The 8,085-nt window shown below is 39.5% G+C and overlaps 1 protein-coding gene across 2 annotated transcripts in view; it reads right to left on the bottom strand.

Moving 5' to 3' along the window:
• The window catches only part of LOC117946670 (ataxin-1-like), a 10,970-nt gene extending 10,586 nt beyond the window's left edge, over positions 1–384 (bottom strand). For both annotated transcript variants that reach the window (XM_034874953.1, XM_034874954.1), the window contains exon 1: positions 271–384. The gene's annotated coding sequence lies outside the window, so the exon portion shown is untranslated. The remainder of the gene's footprint in view (positions 1–270) is intronic.
• Between the last annotated feature and the right edge of the window lie 7,701 nt (positions 385–8,085).

Raw genomic sequence — 8,085 nt, 5'->3', positions numbered from 1 at the left:
TCACCATCTCAACAAATCACATTGTGCTTACAGTCCTCCATTTTTAAACACTCTAGATGTTAAGCACACTGCATCTCCGTGCTTTCTGTTACTCATATACAGTAGCCTTCAGCAGAAAACAGACTGAAAACTCAAGTGGGCTCCAGATGCTGCAGGTTACAACACTGCATTGACCTTTACTGAGAAGCAAAACACATATTTTAATTTAAGTTCTGGGTGAACCTTTTCAACCACAATCTCCACACAAGCTGAAGAGATGAAACACATTACCTTGAAACTGTTAAGTGTCCGGCAAACCATTATCCAAGCTTCATTGCCCACATTGTGTTCTGCATCCTCACCATACACTCACTGAGGCTAAGTGAGCCTCCTCCAATGCAGCAGACATGTCCAGACATGTAACAACACCGATCTTCATACACACAGGACGTCAGTCACAGCACAATATGGAAAATGGCCAGCTGATTTTTAGTTAGTTAGGTTAGACGTTAGCATAGATTAGGTGGTATAGTTTTAGCTACATTTAACAGCGGTGGAAGAAGAATACTCACTTTTTCTACTGAAGGCAATTCATCAGCAAGATAACTATTGCTATTAGCTTGCCAGCCATGTTAGCTGTAGCGTTAAACAGATATTATACATATATAAATCGTTGTGAAACACTACTATCAAGTGTTGTTTACAATTTGGTTGTTTTCTTTCTCACTCTGTCTTTCTTTTCTTTTTTAAAAGCCTGGTTTTCCTTTTTAATTGCATAATTGATTCAAAGTTAATTTAAAAGTTTGCACTACCACCAGCAAGTGGACTAAACCATGTGCAACTTTTTAGAATGGGGATGAGCCCGTAAAAAAGCTCTTTTACAGTTTAAAAAAACTTGAAACAAACTTCAAACTATGTTAGCCCAACAGTAAATACATAATTTACTGTTCTATTATTGTATTACTATAATGCTAAAACCAATGCTTAAAGCCTTCCCCATGTTGGGGCCGTAGCAAGTCCCACTATTCCCCTGACTAGTAGCAAAGATCAGTGTCTATATTAAACCGTCTCTGCTAGTAGTATTCTTAAGTGTGTGAAGCCTGGCACACAACATCATGGCTAGACCACTGCATCAGCACTACTGATGCGTATTCTAGCCTGAGCTCAATAGAGATTGTGTAGAGTTCGTGGGGCATCCATGTCTGATCACATTCCTTTTATTACGTTGCTTGACTGTGCTAGTCTCACTAAGATGTGTCAGGAGGTTAATTGGGCCTGTAAGGCTAAACTGGATTGATCTAAGGTCACAAATGAAGATGTGCATTCATACTGCAGAAGATCTGCTGTAAGTCTACTTTTGAGCACTGTATCTCTGCCCAAAGATGCAATTTAGTGTTATGATGTAAACTGTAACATAAGCTCTCACCGTAAGGAGCTTTGTGCCATATATGAACATATTGTGGGATCTGTGTATGAGGCCAGTAGGTCATTATTTATATATCCTTATAAAAGACACAGCATCAAGCCTGGAAGGAGGTGAGAGCTCTGAACAGTGACAGTGCATCATTACCATGCAACTTAGAGGGAGAATCTGGGGTTGATAACAGCTGAATTGTTGAAGCAACATTACTCTGACCTATTTAATTGCGTTACCAGTAAACCGTACAAAGTTGGAAATGTTGTCAATAGTGAGTCAGTGGGAATCACAACCAATGGGATCTATCAAGCTTTTACACAGCTAGCTGATGACAAAGCTAGCGGTTCAGATCAAATTACTGCAGAGCCCCTGAAATGGGCAAGCCTGACCCATGTTCTGTAACCAGACTCTCTGTTGTCCATTACTTTGGTGCCTGTCATTAAGGACAAAGCAGGCCAGGTGAGGGGTTTGGGTAATTATAGACCCATTGCTTTAGCTAGTGTATTAGCAAAAGTCCTTCAAGGAATTTTATTAGATAGGTTGTTTTTTTATTTAAACACTTCACTGAACCGGTTTGCCTTCAAGGCCAAGCATGGTACTATCTATGTGTTTATGCACTAAAGAGACAGAAGACAAAATTCTTCTGTTCTATTGGTTTTGTTGATGCCTCCAATGCTTTTGACAGAGTTAACCATCACAAGCTGTTTTTGAAATTGAGTTGAAGAGGAGTACCAAAACAGTATACTGGTAATTAGAATCCAGATTTTTTGGTATTCTAGCCTGAGCATGCAGATGAAATGGGGAATGTATTCTCCTTTTGGTGTTGGTAATAGAGTCCGCCAGCTGGGGCGGCTGTGGCTCAGTGTTAGAGCGGTTGCCTGCCAATCGGAAGGTTGGTGGTTTAATCCCTTGCCCTGCAGTCCCATGTCGAAGTGTCCTTGGGCAAGACACTGAACCCCGAGTTGCCCCCAATGCTGCGCATCGGAGTGTGAATGTGTGTGATTGTGTATCTGATGAGCAGCTGGCACCTTGTACGGCAGCCTCGGCCACAGTGTATGAATGTGTGTGAATGGTGAATGTATCCTGTGTGATGTAAAGGCGCTTTGAGTTGTCGTTAAGACTAGAAAAGCGCTATATAAATACAGCACATTTACAATCGCCAACCCTCTCTAGTATTTACATGGATGACTTGTCTGACCAGCTAACAACATGTAAGACAGAATGTATATTACGTTGTCTCTCCTAGCAGTGCGAGATTTCAGGATTTGTTAAATATGTTCTTATTATGGTGTCAAATTTGATGTGAAATATAATGCCAAAAAGAGTTTGGTTATGATCTGCAGAGTTAAAGGCGATAAGGACCTTATTTTCCCATCTTTTTATCTGTCAAGGCAAATGCTATTTGATTGTTGTGAAATTAAGTATTTGGGTCACATCTTAACGGATCAAATGTCAGATAATGATGACATGAATAGGCAGCGCTGCATGTTTTATATATAAGCGAACATGGTGGCCAGGAAGTTCTCTTGGTGTTCTGATAACCATGTGAAAATAAACCTCTTTAGAGCATATTGTACTGATTTTTACACTGCCCCCTTGTGGGTCTAGTTTAAAAAGGCAAGCTTCAATAAGCTGTGGGTCACTTATAGCCTTATGATTTTGTGCATATACTATACATATACTAACTATACAGAAAACCAAGGTGATGTAGTGCAAGTGAATTGTTTTGTCAAGCTGGAGTTATTACATTCTCTGCTTTACTGAGGAATCTAATTTATAAATGTATTGGTTGCCTTGAATTCTTCTTGTAACTCTGTCATTTTTACAACTGATTGACCTGAGGTTCAGTGCTGTGCAATACCAGTCACCCTCATTTTTTATTTGTGTCTTTTCTTTTGTGTCTGTCCTTTTTAATTCTGTTGTATGTTTGTTTTTCTATATGGACCTAATAATAAAAGCTATCTATACCCTTGAAGATTTTTTATCTTTTTTAAAGTAAGTTTTGGCGCAAAGTTCAGTATGTGAGAGCAGCCAACAGGAAATACTAAGCATTAGTAATAAAGACAACTGAAAGTGGAGTGTGGGTGGTTAGATTTAGAGGGCATCTGGTATCAGAGTGGGAGGTAAATAACCCTGGCTCGGTCCTGTCTGAGTGTAGACCTGTCTCTTCTGTGGTGCGCTCCAGTTAGGAGGAAACAACATGCACACTCCACACTATGTGGGGAGAATGTGAAAGCGCTCGCTGCCATGGCAACAGGGCAGCTCCACAGTCTCCAGTCCCCATTAAGAAAGATGGGTGGCAACGTGGCTGTAGCTCAATGGTGGTGTAGCATGACATGTTGAAAGAGCCTATTGAAAGCCAGTGAATTCAGCAGTTAATGAAAAGAGCGAAGGGACAGCTAATCCACCAGGCAGGTGTTACTGACCTCACCTCTCTATCTGGGTGTACGCACTTGTGAAAGGTGTGGAGATGTTACTTCTACTCAGCTTCCCTATTTTGATCTGCGTCCAGTGAGTTCAAAAATGACCTTGAACAGATTATTTAAATGTCTAAAGATGAAATATATGATGGGGGCAAAGGGTTTTAACTCTGAAAACCAACAGATGTTTTTTTTTTTTAAATAAGCTAATAAAAAAAGTGTCCTATTAATTTTAAGGTCCTTTATTCATAGAGTCCAGAAAGGGTTATCTACACACGCCTATGAAAATGTGCATAATCTATTTCTGTCAACTATATGACTATGTGTAATTTCACATCAGATGTGCCATGTTGTGCCAAAAAGTTTTTGTTTAAACAGGGTTGGAATGTTTTCCTCGTACAAAACAAGTGCTATTTGATTCATAGTTAAGGCAGCTCTTAATGTAAGATGTATGTACATCAACCTGTTACATTAAAAATTATAACTATTGCCACTTCCTACAGACATCTAAATTGAGTTCTTTGACTCTGTTACATGAAGATACTGTGCATGTGGTGAAAGCCAAATTCAGCAGAACAAAACAGATTTCATCCTGAGTCAAGTGCCAAGAATCTTTTTACTCAGCTGAAAATAGCAAGCCACTGCTTACGCACATCTCCAGAACAGAGTTTAGGCAACTAAAGGATTGGATGGGAGTTATTTGTGGAGGAGGAATACAAGCCACTGAAGGAACTCAGTAGAGTTTGTTCGAACCAAATCAATCAAAAAAAAACACACCAAATGGTGTACAAACAAAACACTGAGCAGAATGTGCAGCCGGAAAGCAAATTTACTGTTGATTTTTAGTTTCCAAAGATGTCCACCTGAGATTTGTCGGGTGATTTAACAGAAAGTCAAATGAGCCAAGAAAACTCCCTAAATAATAATAACTCTTTGTATGACACTGTGTCATTATAGCGTACAAGTTACAAGTAAACAACATGGATCAATGTTGTTTCTTCAAGGAACCCGAGCATCAGTGAAATGACCTCAGTGAGCTCAGTGAAAGCCTGCCCACTATTCCTACTGTTGTGTAGGTTCAATACCAGATTCACACAACAGAGGGCAGTGTATAGACTTCTTTATCTGCAGTTGAGAGTTGGATGGATCCTCATTGATCTTTAATGCCAGGATATGTTAATCTCAGCATTATTTTAATGAAAGATAACTAAAACTTATCTGTGGAAACCCCCTTTCACATTTAATTTAATTTATTTCCAACACATTCCACACCGTAAAACACTTACACTTACAGACATTTACAAAAATGTGTGTGGAAATCAGTTACCTAAAACCGTCTGCGTTTTGAAACAAGGAAAAACTTAACAGGTTAAATTGTAAATTGATGCAGTATACAAATCAAGTTTACATTAGTAGCCTAGTTATTACCAAAAATCATTGGTAAACATAAATTATTTTTTTCTAGAGTCATGTTGTCTAAAATAATCATGCTAAGTTGAAGCTTTAGTACGTAACTTTTTTTCATATTAATGCACGTCCTTTGCATTTGATTGTGTTGCTATTGATAATTAAGACTAACAGCTCCTCTGTTTTTTCGGTATAGCTATGTTCAGTATAGTAAGTGATAACAATAACCTCTTCTGAAGAGTCCTTTGTATTTTTTTAATCCTACAGTGTACTCCTTGGCTATTAGCGACTGCATGGTACAGGGGTGGGGTTGGTGCAGCCCTGTAAATTGTTACACTTGGAAAACTAGAACCTAAAAACAAAATTTTCAGGCATATTATCCGTGTATATGTCACGGAAAACTTTGTCTCTTTGAGTTGCTGCAGCTAATGGCCAGAGCTCCCAGTTAGCTGATACACCATTGCTGGAGGCATGTTCCAAAGAGTAGCTTTGACTCTTCTTAATAGACACACAACGCAATTAAAATGTCTGTGCAACATGAACAGGGCCCTTACGTGACAACAAGCAATGCATTTTCAACTTAGACATTGTGAAGAAACTGTTTGTACTGTCATCTACCTTTTCTCAATCCTGCCGGTGGGTAGCTCGGCCTGCTAGCTGAACAGCGCCGCCCCGCGCCAACTGAATTCCCATGGTACTTCAGCGCGAAACTAGAGCCAGCCATTAGCAATGCTATTAGTGTGCAAGCCACAGGCATCATTTGGACCATTTCCATGTAGTTACCTAGTCACAGATATGGTCATAACCACTACAGTGCTCAATTACCTATTTTTGTGGGGGGAATAAATTTGCAAAGGCATGACCTGTCATCTGGAGGATATAGCCAGACCTCTGGGAGCTCTGTGGATTGTTGTTGGCAGCGGCAGGCGACAAAGGCGGCAACAGGAGAGAAAGAAGAAGCGAGGATGCCGGTCGGAAAGGAAGGAAACTACCACAAAGACCTCCACTACCAAGCCACCAACGGCAGAAACAAAGCACACAAAACCGATGAGCTGGAACTAAGTGTAGCAACGAACAACTACACACAGACTTTTACACCAGCTAGCCTTGACTAGCCGGATAGCCTACTGTCACTGCTGACTGGTTTTTATCTCTGTTTTCTAGTTTTTCAACTTGTTCTTACTGTTTTTACTCCAAAATACTAATGAAATGCCATAATAATTAGACATGTATAAAAAATGTCGAACAGTTGAGTTTTGATCATATAGATAGGCCTACTGCTTTTGTTTTTTTATACCGCTACATCAGACAAAATGTTGGGGCAGATATATCTTTCAATTCTTTTGCTGTCTCTTTCTTTTCTTTAAAGACCTTGTTGTGTGGATTATAATGCAGCTGTTACCAGGCAGATGTCTGCAGCTCCTCCTTAGTCCAAGTCTGTGGTGAAGTAGAACCAAGGCACAGTCTCGCTTAGCAACTTTCGAGGTGATAACAGGAGGCTAACATATATTAGGCCAATTTCTATCCCTCAGTTTATCTTCAAATATTAACGTTCAGCAAATTTACATCAGATAGTGTGTGATACTCTGAAGCAACATAATATGAGAGGAAAGACTGAATGTGTCTGCAGTAACCAATGCAGTCTCCATGGTTGTCTTGACAACTCAAGCCTTTTGCTTAAGCAAAGATCTACTGTATATTTAAAAAAACACCCAGAAACCTAATGTTATGATGTCATAGAAAATGGTATGGGTGCTGTTATGCTCCCCCTCAACACACACAAAACACTCTCAAGGTCTCTCTTTATTCTTCTTCACTCATGCTGAGTTTGTACTCACCTATTTCTATACTAGGAAAATAAACTCCAGCACAAGCATCGTAGGCTACTATGAAAAGTTTATTCAAAGACTATCTGACAGTACATTATGCAGTGCTGATAGGATGCCCACATCCAGTTTAAATTGGCTTAGAGACTGCATGAAAATGAACTTTTAGGGAAATTATAAATCTGGGCTGAGAAAATTTGAACAGACCGTCCCCTGCTCTTCAAAAACTACTCTCCCTTCAGCAAAAAGAAAAATACATCACACTCCCCTTTTAACCACCTTTCTTTCATAATAACAGTCCTTTATAAATACAAATTTAAGTCAATATTTAACACTGTGCTCAGATAAATTAACATTGCCAATGTATGTAAATTGAATTGTTAGTCACAAAGGTCCTCAAAAGAATACAAAAATTCAGAATGTGTGGAAACGTGTGCACATTTACACATGAGTGTGTGCCCCATGACATCTCTTTTGGAGCAGGCATTCACATCCTTACCCAGTCAACAGGTCAACAGCCCTCTCCACATACAGAACCCAGCCGCCTGTACTGTGTGTGTGTCTGTCAAACAGCATCAGCCAGCTGCCTTTTCAGTATTTGTAATGAATATCTAATTACCTTTAAGACAACGCAACACTGTATTAATCACATAGAATACTTTAGTCCGGACTGTTTACCTTATCCCTCTGCCCTGTACATGGCTCTGTTCAGACACAGACACATGGCACGCTGTGAGCCCTCCATTCTGACTGTAGATGACTCCCTTGTTTAAAGGGCCAGAAAGGGTGACAGGAACAGGCGGACACATGACCAACTCAATGCTGTATGGCATGTCATGTGGCAACAAATAAATAGATTTGTCAAACATGGCATCAAATAGTAGACAGAAAATGGGGAATTTGACAAAAATGTCTTTGCACATTGTGGTGATGAGGATACACTCATCACCTTTCACTCCTATGGCTAAGTTCCCCTTCTTAGCCTAACGTGTATATATATATATATATATATATATATATATATATATATATATAT

The sequence above is a fragment of the Etheostoma cragini genome, chromosome 6 (genome assembly GCF_013103735.1).
Source record: "Etheostoma cragini isolate CJK2018 chromosome 6, CSU_Ecrag_1.0, whole genome shotgun sequence".
Classification (NCBI taxonomy): domain Eukaryota; kingdom Metazoa; phylum Chordata; class Actinopteri; order Perciformes; family Percidae; genus Etheostoma; species Etheostoma cragini.
This window is presented reverse-complemented; position numbering and strand designations above follow the sequence as displayed.